The following is a 14,467-nucleotide window of genomic DNA, read 5'->3' on the forward strand; positions in this document are numbered from 1 at the left end:
TGCTGTATGTGCTGAGCGCAGTGCTGGGGGTTGTGTTAGTGAATGGTGAGTGCTGTGTGTGTTGTGCGCAGTGCTGGGGGTGGTGTTAGTGAATGGTGAGTGCTGTATGTGCTGAGCGCAGTGCTGAGGGTGGTGTTAGTGAATGGTGAGTGCTATATGTGCTGAGCGCAGTGCTGGGGGTGGTGTTAGTGAATGGGGAGTGCTGTGCGCAGTGCTTGGGGGTGGTGTTAGTGAATGGGGAGTGCTGTGCGCAGTGCTGGGAGTGGTGTTAGTGAATGGTGAGTGCTGTTTTGTGCTGTGCGCAGTGCTGGGGATGGTGTTAGTGAATGATGAGTGCTGTGTATGCTGTGCGCAGTGCTGGGGGTGGTGTTAGTGAATGGTGAGTGCTGTGAGTGTTGTGCGGAGTGCTGGGGGTGGTGTTAGTGAATGGTGAGTGCTGTTTTGTGCTGTGCACAGTGCTGGTGGTTGTGTTAGTGAATGGTGAGTGCTGTGTGTGCTGAGCGCAGTGCTGGGGGTGGTGTTAGTGAATGGTGAGTGCTGTATGTCCAGAGCGCAGTGCTGGTGGTGGTATTAGGGAATGGTGAGTGCTGTATGTGCTGAGCGCAGTGCTGGGGGTGGTGTTAGTGAATGGTGAGTGCTGTGTGTGCTGAGCGCAGTGCTGGGAGTGGTGTTAGTGAATGGTGAGTGCTGTATGTGCTGAGTGCAGTGCTGGGGGTGGTGTTAGTGAATGGTGAGTGCTGTATGTGCTGAGCGCAGTGCTGGGAGTGGTGTTAGTGAATGGTGAGTGCTGTGCGTGCTGTGCGCAGTGCTGGGGGTGGTGTTAGTGAATGGTGAGTGCTGTATGTGCTGAGTGCAGTGCTGGGAGTGGTATTAGTGAATGGTGAGTGCTGTGTGTGCTGAGCGCAGTGCTGGGAGTGGTGTTAATGAATGGTGAGTGCTGTGCGTGCTGTGCGCAGTGCTGGGGGTGGTGTTAGTGAATGGTGAGTGCTGTATGTGCTGAGCACAGTGCTGGGAGTGGTGTTAGTGAATGGTGAGTGCTGTGTGTGCTGTGCGCAGTGCTGGGGGTGGTGTTAGTGAATGGTGAGTGCTGTGAGTGTTGTGCGGAGTGCAGGGGGTGGTGTTAGTGAATGGTGAGTGCTGTTTTGTGCAGTGCGCAGTGCTGGTGGTGGTGTTAGTGAATGGTGAGTGCTGTGTGTGCTGAGCGCAGTGCTGGGGGTGGTATTAGTGAATGGTGAGTGCTGTTTGTGCTGAGCACAGTGCTGGTCGTTGTGTTAGTGAATGGTGAGTGCTGTGTGTGCTGAGCGCAGTGCTGGGGGTGGTGTTAGTGAATGGTGAGTGCTGTATGTCCAGAGCGCAGTGCTGGTGGTGGTATTAGGGAATGGTGAGTGCTGTATGTGCTGAGCGCAGTGCTGGGGGTGGTGTTAGTGAATGGTGAGTGCTGTGTGTGCTGTGCGAAGTGCTGGGGGTGATGTTAGTGAATCGTGAGTGCTGTATGTGCTGAGCGCAGTGCTGGGGGTGGTGTTAGTGAATGGTGAGTGCTGTGTGTGCTGTGCGCAGTGCTGGGGGTGGTGTTAGTGAATGGTGAGTGCTGTGTGTGCTGTGCACAGTGCTGGGGGTGGTGTTAGTGAATGGTGAGTGCTGTGAGTGTTGTGCGGAGTGCAGGGGGTGGTGTTAGTGAATGGTGAGTGCTGTTTTGTGCAGTGCGCAGTGCTGGGGGTGGTGTTAGTGAATGGTGAGTGCTGTATGTCCAGAGCGCAGTGCTGGTGGTGGTATTAGGGAATGGTGAGTGCTGTATGTGCTGAGCGCAGTGCTGGGGGTGGTGTTAGTGAATGGTGAGTGCTGTGTGTGCTGAGCGCAGTGCTGGGAGTGGTGTTAGTGAATGGTGAGTGCTGTATGTGCTGAGTGCAGTGCTGGGGGTGGTGTTAGTGAATGGTGAGTGCTGTATGTGCTGAGCGCAGTGCTGGGAGTGGTGTTAGTGAATGGTGAGTTCTGTGTGTGCTGAGCGCAGTGCTGGGAGTGGTGTTAATGAATGGTGAGTGCTGTGCGTGCTGTGCGCAGTGCTGGGGGTGGTGTTAGTGAATGGTGAGTGCTGTATGTGCTGAGTGCAGTGCTGGGAGTGGTATTAGTGAATGGTGAGTGCTGTGTGTGCTGAGCGCAGTGCTGGGAGTGGTGTTAATGAATGGTGAGTGCTGTGCGTGCTGTGCGCAGTGCTGGGGGTGGTGTTAGTGAATGGTGAGTGCTCTGTGTGCTGTGCGCAGTGCTGGGGGTGGTGTTAGTGAATGGTGAGTGCTGTGTGTGCTGTGCGCAGTGCTGGGGGTGGTGTTAGTGAATGGTGAGTGCTGTGAGTGTTATGCGGAGTGCAGGGGGTGGTGTTAGTGAATGGTGAGTTCTGTTTTGTGCAGTGCGCAGTGCTGGTGGTGGTGTTAGTGAATGGTGAGTGCTGTGTGTCCTGAGCGCAGTGCTGGGGGTGGTGTTAGTGAATGGTGAGTGCTGTGAGTGTTGTGCGGAGTGCAGGGGGTGGTGTTAGTGAATGGTGAGTGCTGTTTTGTGCAGTGCGCAGTGCTGGTGGTGGTGTTAGTGAATGGTGAGTGCTGTATGTCCTGAGCGCAGTGCTGAGGGTGGTATTAGTGAATGGTGAGTGCTGTATGTGCTGAGCACAGTGCTGGGAGTTTTGTTAGTGAATGGTGAGTGCTGTATGTGCTGAGCTCAGTGCTGGGGGTGGTGTTAGTGAATGGTGAGTGCTGTATGTGCAGAGCGCAGTGCTGGTGATGGTGTTAGGGAATGGTGAGTGCTGTATGTGCTGAGCGCAGTGCTGGGGGTGGTGTTAGTGAATGGTGAGTGCTGTATGTGCTGAGCACAGTGCTGGGAGTGGTGTTAGTGAATGGTGAGTGCTGTATGTGCTGAGCGCAGTGCTGGGGGTGGTGTTAGTGAATGGTGAGTGCTGTGAGTGTTGTGCGCAGTGCTGGGGGTGGTGTTAGTGAATGGTGAGTGCTGTATGTGCTGAGCACAGTGCTGGGGGTGGTGTTAGTGAATGGTGAGTGCTGTGTGTGTTGTGCGCAGTGCTGGGGGTGGTGTTAGTGAATGGTGAGTGCTGTATGTGTTGAGCGCAGTGCTGGGGGTGGTGTTAGTGAATGGTGAGTGCTGTATGTGCTGAGCGCAGTGCTGGGGGTGGTGTTAGTGAATGGGGAGTGCTGTGCGCAGTGCTTGGGGGTGGTGTTAGTGAATGGGGAGTGCTGTGCGCAGTGCTGGGAGTGGTGTTAGTGAATGGTGAGTTCTGTTTTGTGCTGTGCGCAGTGCTGGTGGTGGTGTTAGTGAATGATGAGTGCTGTGTGTGCTGTGCGCAGTGCTGGGGGTGGTGTTAGTGAATCGTGAGTGCTGTGAGTGTTGTGCGGAGTGCTGGGGTGGTGTTAGTGAATGGTGAGTGCTGTTTTGTGCTGTGCACAGTGCTGGTGGTGGTGTTAGTGAATGGTGAGTGTTGTGTGTGCTGTGCGCAGTGCTGGGAGTGGTGTTGGTGAATGGTGAGTGCTGTATGTGCTGAGCGCAGTGCTGGGGGTGGTGTTAGGGAATATTGAGTGCTGTATGTGCTGAGCGCAGTGCTGGGGGTGGTGTTAGTGAATGGTGAGTGCTGTATGTGCAGAGCGCAGTGCTGGTGGTGGTATTAGGGAATGGTGAGTGCTGTATGTGCTGAGCGCAGTGCTGGGGGTGGTGTTAGGGAATGGTGAGTGCTGTATGTGCTGAGCGTAGTGCTGGGAGTGGTGTTAGTGAATGGTGAGTGCTGTATGTGCTGAGCGTAGTGCTGGGAGTGGTGTTAGTGAATGGTGAGTGCTGTATGTGCTGAGCGCAGTGCTGGGGGTGGTGTTAGTGAATGGTGAGTGCTGTATGTGCTGAGCGCAGTGCTGGGAGTGATGTTAGTGAATGGTGAGTGCTGTATGTGCTGAGCGCAGTGCTGGGGGTGGTGTTAGTGAATGGTGAGTGCTGTGTGTGCTGTGCGCAGTGCTGGGGGTGGTGTTAGTGAATGGTGAGTGCGGTGTGTGCTGTGCGCAGTGCTGGGGGTGGTGTTAGTGAATGGTGAGTGCTGTATGTGCTGAGCACAGTGCTGGGAGTTGTGTTAGTGAATGGTGAGTGCTGTATGTGCTGAGCGCAGTGCTGGGGGTGGTGTTAGTGAATGGTGAGTGCTGTATGTGCTGAGCGCAGTGCTGGGGGTGGTGTTAGTGAATGGTGAGTGCTGTGTGTGTTGTGCGCAGTGCTGGGGGTGGTGTTAGTGAATGGTGAGAGCTGTATGTGCTGAGCGCAGTGCTGGGGGTGGTGTTAGTGAATGGTGAGTGCTGTATGTGCTGAGCGCAGTGCTAGGGGTGGTGTTAGTGAATAGGGAGTGCTGTGCACAGTGCTGGGAGTGGTGTTAGTGAATGGTGAGTGCTGTTTTGTGCTGTGCGCAGTGCTGGGGGTGGTGTTAGTGAATGATGAGTGCTGTGTGTGCTGTGCGCAGTGCTGGGGGTGGTGTTAGTGAATGGTGAGTGCTGTGAGTGTTGTGCGGAGTGCTGGGGGTGGTGTTAGTGAATGGTGAGTGCTGTTTTGTGGTGTGCACAGTGCTGGTGGTTGTGTTAGTGAATGGTGAGTGCTGTATGTGCTGAGCGCAGTGCTGGGGGTGGTATTAGTGAATGGTGAGTGCTGTATGTGCTGAGCACAGTGCTGGGAGTTGTGTTAGTGAATGGTGAGTGCTGTATGTGCTGAGCGCAGTGCTGGGGGTGGTGTTAGTGAATGGTGAGTGCTGTATGTGCTGAGCGCAGTGCTGGGGGTGGTGTTAGTGAATGGTGAGTGCTGAGTGTGTTGTGCGCCGTGCTGGGGGTGGTGTTAGTGAATGGTGAGTGCTGTATGTGCTGAGCGCAGTGCTGGGGGTGGTGTTAGTGAATGGTGAGTGCTGTATGTGCTGAGCGCAGTGCTGGGGGTGGTGTTAGTGAATGGGGAGTGCTGTGCGCAGTGCTTCGGGGTGGTGTTAGTGAATGGGGAGTGTTGTGCGCAGTGCTGGGAGTGGTGTTAGTGAATGGTGAGTGCTGTTTTGTGCTGTGCGCAGTGCTGGGGGTGGTGTTAGTGAATGATGAGTGCTGTGTGTGCTGTGCGCAGTGCTGGGGGTGGTGTTAGTGAATGGTGAGTGCTGTGAGTGTTGTGCGGAGTGCTGGGGGTGGTGTTAGTGAATGGTGAGTGCTGTTTTGTGCTGTGCACAGTGCTGGTGGTTGTGTTAGTGAATGGTGAGTGCTGTGTGTGCTGAGCGCAGTGCTGGGGGTGGTGTTAGTGAATGGTGAGTGCTGTATGTCCAGAGCGCAGTGCTGGTGGTGGTATTAGGGAATGGTGAGTGCTGTATGTGCTGAGCGCAGTGCTGGGGGTGGTGTTAGTGAATGGTGAGTGCTGTGTGTGCTGAGCGCAGTGCTGCGAGTGGTGTTAGTGAATGGTGAGTGCTGTATGTGCTGAGTGCAGTGCTGGGGGGTGGTGTTAGTGAATGGTGAGTGCTGTGTGTGCTGAGCGCAGTGCTGGGAGTGGTGTTAATGAATGGTGAGTGCTGTGCATGCTGTGCGCAGTGCTGGGGGTGGTGTTAGTGAATGGTGAGTGCTGTATGTGCTGAGTGCAGTGCTGGGAGTGGTGTTAGTGAATGGTGAGTGCTGTGTGTGCTGAGCGCAGTGCTGGGAGTGGTGTTAATGAATGGTGAGTGCTGTGCGTGCTGTGCGCAGTGCTGGGGGTGGTGTTAGTGAATGGTGAGTGCTGTATGTGCTGAGCACAGTGCTGGGAGTGGTGTTAGTGAATGGTGAGTGCTGTGTGTTCTGTGCGCAGTGCTGGGGGTGGTGTTAGTGAATGGTGAGTGCTGTGAGTGTTGTGCGGAGTGCAGGGGGTGGTGTTAGTGAATGGTGAGTGCTGTTTTGTGCAGTGCGCAGTGCTGGTGGTGGTGTTAGTGAATGGTGAGTGCTGTGTGTGCTGAGCGCAGTGCTGGGGGTGGTATTAGTGAATGGTGAGTGCTGTTTGTGCTGAGCGCAGTGCTGGGGGTGGTGTTAGTGAATGGTGAGTGCTGTATGTGCTGAGCGCAGTGCTAGTGGTGGTGTTAGGGAATGGTGAGTGCTTTGTGTGCTGTGCGCAGTGCTGGGGGTGGTGTTAGTGAATGGTGAGTGCTGTGTGTGCTGTGCGCAGTGCTGGGGGTGGTGTTAGTGAATGGTGAGTGCTGTGAGTGTTGTGCGGAGTGCAGGGGGTGGTGTTAGTGAATGGTGAGTGCTGTTTTGTGCAGTGCGCAGTGCTGGTGGTGGTGTTAGTGAATGGTGAGTGCTGTATGTGCTGAGCGCAGTGCTAGTGGTGGTGTTAGGGAATGGTGAGTGCTTTGTGTGCTGTGCGCAGTGCTGCGGGTGGTGTTAGTGAATGGTGAGTGCTGTGTGTCCTGAGCGCAGTGCTGGGGGTGGTATTAGTGAATGGTGAGTGCTGTATGTGCTGAGCACAGTGCTGGGAGTTATGTTAGTGAATGGTGAGTGCTGTATGTGCTGAGCTCAGTGCTGGGGGTGGTGTTAGTGAATGGTGAGTGCTGTATGTGCTGAGTGCCGTGCTGGGAGTGGTGTTAGTGAATGGTGAGTGCTGTATGTGCTGAGCGCAGTGCTGAGGGTGGTGTTAGTGAATGGTGAGTGCTGTATGTGCTGAGCACAGTGCTGGGGGTGGTGTTAGTGAATGGGCAGTGCTGTGCGCAGTGCTGGGAGTGGTGTTAGTGAATGGTGAGTGCTGTATGTGCTGAGCGCAGTGCTGGTGGTGGTGTTAGGGAATGGTGAGTGCTGTGTGTGTTGTGCGCAGTGCTGGGGGTGGTGTTAGTGAATGGTGAGTGCTGTGTGTGCTGAGCGCAGTGCTGGGGGTGGTATTAGTGAATGGTGAGTGCTGTTTGTGCTGAGCGCAGTGCTGGGGGTGGTGTTAGTGAATGGTGAGTGCTGTATGTGCTGAGCGCAGTGCTGGGGGTGGTGTTAGTGAATGGTGAGTGCTGTATGTGCTGAGCGTAGTGCTGGGAGTGGTGTTAGTGAATGGTGAGTGCTGTATGTGCTGAGCGCAGTGCTGGGGGTGGTGTTAGTGAATGGTGAGTGCTGTATGTGCTGTGCGCAGTGCTGGGGGTGGTGTTAGTGAATGGGCAGTGCTGTGCGCAGTGCTGGGAGTGGTGTTAGTGAATGGTGAGTGCTGTATGTGCTGAGCGCAGTGCTGGTGGTGGTGTTAGGGAATGGTGAGTGCTGTGTGTGTTGTGCGCAGTGCTGGGGGTGGTGTTAGTGAATGGTGAGTGCTGTGTGTGCTGAGCGCAGTCCTGGGAGTGGTGTTAGTGAATGGTGAGTGCTGTGTGTGCTGAGCACAGTGCTGGGAGTGGTGTTAGTGAATGGTGAGTGCTGTGTGTGCTGTGCGCAGTGCTGGGGGTGGTGTTAGTGAATGGTGAGTGCTGTGAGTGTTGTGCGGAGTGCAGGGGGTGGTGTTAGTGAATGGTGAGTGCTGTTTTGTGCAGTGCGCAGTGCTGGTGGTGGTGTTAGTGAATGGTGAGTGCTGTGTGTGCTGAGCGCAGTGCTGGGGGTGGTGTTAGTGAATGGTGAGTGCTGTGTGTGCTGTGCGCAGTGCTGGGGGTGGTGTTAGTGAATGGTGAGTGCTGTGAGTGTTGTGCGGAGTGCAGGGGGTGGTGTTAGTGAATGGTGAGTGCTGTTTTGTGCAGTGCGCAGTGCTGGTGGTGGTGTTAGTGAATGGTGAGTGCTGTGTGTGCTGAGCGCAGTGCTGGGGGTGGTGTTAGTGAATGGTGAGTGCTGTGTGTGCTGAGCGCAGTGCTGGTGGTGGTGTTAGTGAATGGTGAGTGCTGTTTGTGCTGAGCGCAGTGCTGCGGGTGGTGTTAGTGAATGGTGAGTGCTGTATGTGCTGAGCGCAGTTCTGGGGGTGGTGTTAGTGAATTGTGAGTGCTGTATGTGCTGAGCGCAGTGCTAGTGGTGGTGTTAGGGAATGGTGAGTGCTTTGTGTGCTGTGCGCAGTGCTGGGGGTGGTGTTAGTGAATGGTGAGTGCTGTGTGTCCTGAGCGCAGTGCTGGGGGTGGTATTAGTGAATGGTGAGTGCTGTATGTGCTGAGCACAGTGCTGGGAGTTTTGTTAGTGAATGGTGAGTGCTGTATGTGCTGAGCTCAGTGCTGGGGGTGGTGTTAGTGAATGGTGAGTGCTGTATGTGCTGAGTGCCGTGCTGGGAGTGGTGTTAGTGAATGGTGAGTGCTGTATGTGCTGAGCGCAGTGCTGGGGGTGGTGTTAGTGAATGGTGAGTGCTGTATGTGCTGAGCACAGTGCTGGGGGTGGTGTTAGTGAATGGTGAGTGCTGTATGTGCTGAGCGCAGTGCTGGGGGTGGTGTTAGTGAATGGTGAGTGCTGTATGTGCTGTGCGCAGTGCTGGGGGTGGTGTTAGTGAATGGGCAGTGCTGTGCGCAGTGCTGGGAGTGGTGTTAGTGAATGGTGAGTGCTGTATGTGCTGAGCGCAGTGCTGGTGGTGGTGTTAGGGAATGGTGATTGCTGTGTGTGTTGTGCGCAGTGCTGGGGGTGGTGTTAGTGAATGGTGAGTGCTGTGTGTGCTGAGCGCAGTGCTGGGAGTGGTGTTAGTGAATGGTGAGTGCTGTGTGTGCTGTGCGCAGTGCTGGGGGTGGTATTAGTGAATGGTGAGTGCTGTATGTGCAGAGCGCAGTGCTGGGGGTGGTGTTAGTGAATGGTGAGTGCTGTATGTGCTGAGCACAGTGCTGGGAGTGGTGTTAGTGAATGGTGAGTGCTGTGTATGCTGTGCGCAGTGCTGGGGGTGGTGTTAGTGAATGGTGAGTGCTGTATGTGCTGAGCGCAGTGCTGGGAGTGGTGTTAGTGAATGGTGAGTGCTGTGTGTGCTGTGCGCAGTGCTGGGGGTGGTGTTAGTGAATGCTGAGTGCTGTGTGTGCTGTGCGCAGTGCTGGGGGTGGTGTTAGTGAATGGTGAGTGCTGTCAATGTTGTGCGGAGTGCAGGGGGTGGTGTTAGTGAATGGTGAGTGCTGTTTTGTGCAGTGTGCAGTGCTGGTGGTGGTGTTAGTGAATGGTGAGTGCTGTGTGTGCTGAGCGCAGTGCTGGGGGTGGTATTAGTGAATGGTGAGTGCTGTTTGTGCTGAGCGCAGTGCTGCGGGTGGTGTTAGTGAATGGTGAGTGCTGTATGTGCTGAGCGCAGTGCTGGGGGTGGTGTTAGTGAATTGTGAGTGCTGTATGTGCTGAGCGCAGTGCTAGTGGTGGTGTTAGGGAATGGTGAGTGCTTTGTGTGCTGTGCGCAGTGCTGGGGGTGGTGTTAGTGAATGGTGAGTGCTGTGTGTGCTGTGCGCAGTGCTGGGGGTGGTGTTAGTGAATGGTGAGTGCTGTGAGTGTTGTGCGGAGTGCTGGGGGTGGTGTTAGTGAATGGTGAGTGCTGTATGTGCTGAGCACAGTGCTGGGGGTGGTGTTAGTGAATGGTGAGTGCTGTATGTGCTGAGCGCAGTGCTGGGGGTGGTGTTAGTGAATGGTGAGTGCTGTATGTGCTGTGCGCAGTGCTGGGGGTGGTGTTAGTGAATGGGCAGTGCTGTGCGCAGTGCTGGGAGTGGTGTTAGTGAATGGTGAGTGCTGTATGTGCTGAGCGCAGTGCTGGTGGTGGTGTTAGGGAATGGTGAGTGCTGTGTGTGTTGTGCGCAGTGCTGGGGGTGGTGTTAGTGAATGGTGAGTGCTGTGTGTGCTGAGCGCAGTGCTGGGAGTGGTGTTAGTGAATGGGCAGTGCTGTGCGCAGTGCTGGGAGTGGTGTTAGTGAATGGTGAGTGCTGTATGTGCTGAGCGCAGTGCTGGTGGTGGTGTTAGGGAATGGTGAGTGCTGTGTGTGTTGTGCGCAGTGCTGGGGGTGGTGTTAGTGAATGGTGAGTGCTGTGTGTGCTGAGCGCAGTGCTGGGAGTGGTGTTAGTGAATGGTGAGTGCTGTGTGTGCTGAGCACAGTGCTGGGAGTGGTGTTAGTGAATGGTGAGTGCTGTGTGTGCTGTGCGCAGTGCTGGGGGTGGTGTTAGTGAATGGTGAGTGCTGTGAGTGTTGTGCGGAGTGCAGGGGGTGGTGTTAGTGAATGGTGAGTGCTGTTTTGTGCAGTGCGCAGTGCTGGTGGTGGTGTTAGTGAATGTTGAGTGCTGTGTGTGCTGAGCGCAGTGCTGGGGGTGGTGTTAGTGAATGGTGAGTGCTGTGTGTGCTGTGCGCAGTGCTGGGGGTGGTGTTAGTGAATGGTGAGTGCTGTGAGTGTTGTGCGGAGTGCAGGGGGTGGTGTTAGTGAATGGTGAGTGCTGTTTTGTGCAGTGCGCAGTGCTGGTGGTGGTGTTAGTGAATGGTGAGTGCTGTGTGTGCTGAGCGCAGTGCTGGGGGTGGTGTTAGTGAATGGTGAGTGCTGTGTGTGCTGAGCGCAGTGCTGGTGGTGGTGTTAGTGAATGGTGAGTGCTGTTTGTGCTGAGCGCAGTGCTGCGGGTGGTGTTAGTGAATGGTGAGTGCTGTATGTGCTGAGCGCAGTTCTGGGGGTGGTGTTAGTGAATTGTGAGTGCTGTATGTGCTGAGCGCAGTGCTAGTGGTGGTGTTAGGGAATGGTGAGTGCTTTGTGTGCTGTGCGCAGTGCTGGGGGTGGTGTTAGTGAATGGTGAGTGCTGTGAGTGTTGTGCGGAGTGCAGGGGGTGGTGTTAGTGAATGGTGAGTGCTGTTTTGTGCAGTGCGCAGTGCTGGTGGTGGTGTTAGTGAATGGTGAGTGCTGTATGTGCTGAGCGCAGTGCTAGTGGTGGTGTTAGGGAATGGTGAGTGCTTTGTGTGCTGTGCGCAGTGCTGGGGGTGGTGTTAGTGAATGGTGAGTGCTGTGTGTCCTGAGCGCAGTGCTGGGGGTGGTATTAGTGAATGGTGAGTGCTGTATGTGCTGAGCACAGTGCTGGGAGTTTTGTTAGTGAATGGTGAGTGCTGTATGTGCTGAGCTCAGTGCTGGGGGTGGTGTTAGTGAATGGTGAGTGCTGTATGTGCTGAGTGCCGTGCTGGGAGTGGTGTTAGTGAATGGTGAGTGCTGTATGTGCTGAGCGCAGTGCTGGGGGTGGTGTTAGTGAATGGTGAGTGCTGTATGTGCTGAGCACAGTGCTGGGGGTGGTGTTAGTGAATGGTGAGTGCTGTATGTGCTGAGCGCAGTGCTGGGGGTGGTGTTAGTGAATGGTGAGTGCTGTATGTGCTGTGCGCAGTGCTGGGGGTGGTGTTAGTGAATGGGCAGTGCTGTGCGCAGTGCTGGGAGTGGTGTTAGTGAATGGTGAGTGCTGTATGTGCTGAGCGCAGTGCAGGTGGTGGTGTTAGGGAATGGTGATTGCTGTGTGTGTTGTGCGCAGTGCTGGGGGTGGTGTTAGTGAATGGTGAGTGCTGTGTGTGCTGAGCGCAGTGCTGGGAGTGGTGTTAGTGAATGGTGAGTGCTGTGTGTGCTGTGCGCAGTGCTGGGGGTGGTATTAGTGAATGGTGAGTGCTGTATGTGCAGAGCGCAGTGCTGGGGGTGGTGTTAGTGAATGGTGAGTGCTGTATGTGCTGAGCACAGTGCTGGGAGTGGTGTTAGTGAATGGTGAGTGCTGTGTATGCTGTGCGCAGTGCTGGGGGTGGTGTTAGTGAATGGTGAGTGCTGTATGTGCTGAGCGCAGTGCTGGGAGTGGTGTTAGTGAATGGTGAGTGCTGTGTGTGCTGTGCGCAGTGCTGGGGGTGGTGTTAGTGAATGCTGAGTGCTGTGTGTGCTGTGCGCAGTGCTGGGGGTGGTGTTAGTGAATGGTGAGTGCTGTCAATGTTGTGCGGAGTGCAGGGGGTGGTGTTAGTGAATGGTGAGTGCTGTTTTGTGCAGTGTGCAGTGCTGGTGGTGGTGTTAGTGAATGGTGAGTGCTGTGTGTGCTGAGCGCAGTGCTGGGGGTGGTATTAGTGAATGGTGAGTGCTGTTTGTGCTGAGCGCAGTGCTGGGGGTGGTGTTAGTGAATGGTGAGTGCTGTATGTGCTGAGCGCAGTGCTGGGGGTGGTGTTAGTGAATTGTGAGTGCTGTATGTGCTGAGCGCAGTGCTAGTGGTGGTGTTAGGGAATGGTGAGTGCTTTGTGTGCTGTGCGCAGTGCTGGGGGTGGTGTTAGTGAATGGTGAGTGCTGTGTGTGCTGTGCGCAGTGCTGGGGGTGGTGTTAGTGAATGGTGAGTGCTGTGAGTGTTGTGCGGAGTGCTGGGGGTGGTGTTAGTGAATGGTGAGTGCTGTATGTGCTGAGCACAGTGCTGGGGGTGGTGTTAGTGAATGGTGAGTGCTGTATGTGCTGAGCGCAGTGCTGGTGGTGGTGTTAGGGAATGGTGAGTGCTGTGTGTGTTGTGCGCAGTGCTGGGGGTGGTGTTAGTGAATGGTGAGTGCTGTGTGTGCTGAGCGCAGTGCTGGGAGTGGTGTTAGTGAATGGTGAGTGCTGTATGTGCTGAGCGCAGTGCTGGGAGTGGTGTTAGTGAATGGTGAGTGCTGTGTGTGCTGTGCGCAGTGCTGGGGGTGGTGTTAGTGAATGGTGAGTGCTGTATGTGCTGAGCGCAGTGCTGGGAGTGGTGTTAGTGAATGGTGAGTGCTGTGTGTGCTGTGCGCAGTGCTGGGGGTGGTGTTAGTGAATGCTGAGTGCTGTGTGTGCTGTGCGCAGTGCTGGGGGTGGTGTTAGTGAATGGTGAGTGCTGTATGTGCTGAGCGCAGTGCTGGGAGTGGTGTTAGTGAATGGTGAGTGCTGTGTGTGCTGTGCGCAGTGCTGGGGGTGGTGTTAGTGAATGCTGAGTGCTGTGTGTGCTGTGCGCAGTGCTGGGGGTGGTGTTAGTGAATGGTGAGTGCTGTCAATGTTGTGCGGAGTGCAGGGGGTGGTGTTAGTGAATGGTGAGTGCTGTTTTGTGCAGTGTGCAGTGCTGGTGGTGGTGTTAGTGAATGGTGAGTGCTGTGTGTGCTGAGCGCAGTGCTGGGGGTGGTATTAGTGAATGGTGAGTGCTGTTTGTGCTGAGCGCAGTGCTGGGGGTGGTGTTAGTGAATGGTGAGTGCTGTATGTGCTGAGCGCAGTGCTGGGGGTGGTGTTAGTGAATTGTGAGTGCTGTATGTGCTGAGCGCAGTGCTAGTGGTGGTGTTAGGGAATGGTGAGTGCTTTGTGTGCTGTGCGCAGTGCTGGGGGTGGTGTTAGTGAATGGTGAGTGCTGTGTGTGCTGTGCGCAGTGCTGGGGGTGGTGTTAGTGAATGGTGAGTGCTGTGAGTGTTGTGCGGAGTGCTGGGGGTGGTGTTAGTGAATGGTGAGTGCTGTATGTGCTGAGCACAGTGCTGGGGGTGGTGTTAGTGAATGGTGAGTGCTGTATGTGCTGAGCGCAGTGCTGGGGGTGGTGTTAGTGAATGGTGAGTGCTGTATGTGCTGTGCGCAGTGCTGGGGGTGGTGTTAGTGAATGGGCAGTGCTGTGCGCAGTGCTGGGAGTGGTGTTAGTGAATGGTGAGTGCTGTATGTGCTGAGCGCAGTGCTGGTGGTGGTGTTAGGGAATGGTGAGTGCTGTGTGTGTTGTGCGCAGTGCTGGGGGTGGTGTTAGTGAATGGTGAGTGCTGTGTGTGCTGAGCGCAGTGCTGGGAGTGGTGTTAGTGAATGGTGAGTGCTGTATGTGCTGAGCGCAGTGCTGGGAGTGGTGTTAGTGAATGGTGAGTGCTGTGTGTGCTGTGCGCAGTGCTGGGGGTGGTGTTAGTGAATGGTGAGTGCTGTATGTGCTGAGCGCAGTGCTGGGAGTGGTGTTAGTGAATGGTGAGTGCTGTGTGTGCTGTGCGCAGTGCTGGGGGTGGTGTTAGTGAATGCTGAGTGCTGTGTGTGCTGTGCGCAGTGCTGGGGGTGGTGTTAGTGAATGGTGAGTGCTGTGAGTGTTATGCGGAGTGCAGGGGGTGGTGTTAGTGAATGGTGAGTGCTGTTTTGTGCAGTGCGCAGTGCTGGTGGTGGTGTTAGTGAATGGTGAGTGCTGTGTGTGCTGTGCGCAGTGCTGGGGGTGGTATTAGTGAATGGTGAGTGCTGTATGTGCTGAGCGCAGTGCTGGGAGTGGTGTAAGTGAATAGTGAGTGCTGTGTGTGCTGTGCGCAGTGCTGGGGGTGGTGTTAGTGAATGGTGAGTGCTGTGTGTGCTGTGCGCAGTGCTGGTGGTGGTGTTAGTGAATGGTGAGTGCTGTGTGTCCTGAGCTCAGTGCTGGGGGTGGTATTAGTGAATGGTGAGTGCTGTATGTGCTGAGCACAGTGCTGGGAGTTGTGTTAGTGAATGGTGAGTGCTGTATGTGCTGAGCGCCATGCTGGGAGTGGTGTTAGTGAATGGTGAGTGCTGTATGTGCTGAGCGCAGTGCTGGGGGTGGTGTTAGTGAATGGTGAGTGCTGTATGTGCTGAGCGCAGTGCTGGGGATGGTGTTAGTGAATGGGGAGTGCTGTGCGCAGTGCTT

The 14,467-nt window shown here is 55.2% G+C and overlaps 1 protein-coding gene across 3 annotated transcripts in view; it reads left to right on the forward strand.

Annotated features, from left to right (window-relative positions):
- Positions 1-14,467, forward strand: part of NEURL4 (neuralized E3 ubiquitin protein ligase 4) — an 84,038-nt gene that overhangs the window by 46,729 nt on the left and 22,842 nt on the right. The gene's annotated exons all lie outside the window — the stretch shown is intronic.

Source organism: Petromyzon marinus, chromosome 30, assembly GCF_048934315.1.
Source record: "Petromyzon marinus isolate PM22_M1 ecotype Great Lakes invasive population chromosome 30, UKy_Petmar_22M1.pri1.0, whole genome shotgun sequence".
Lineage (NCBI taxonomy): Eukaryota > Metazoa > Chordata > Hyperoartia > Petromyzontiformes > Petromyzontidae > Petromyzon > Petromyzon marinus.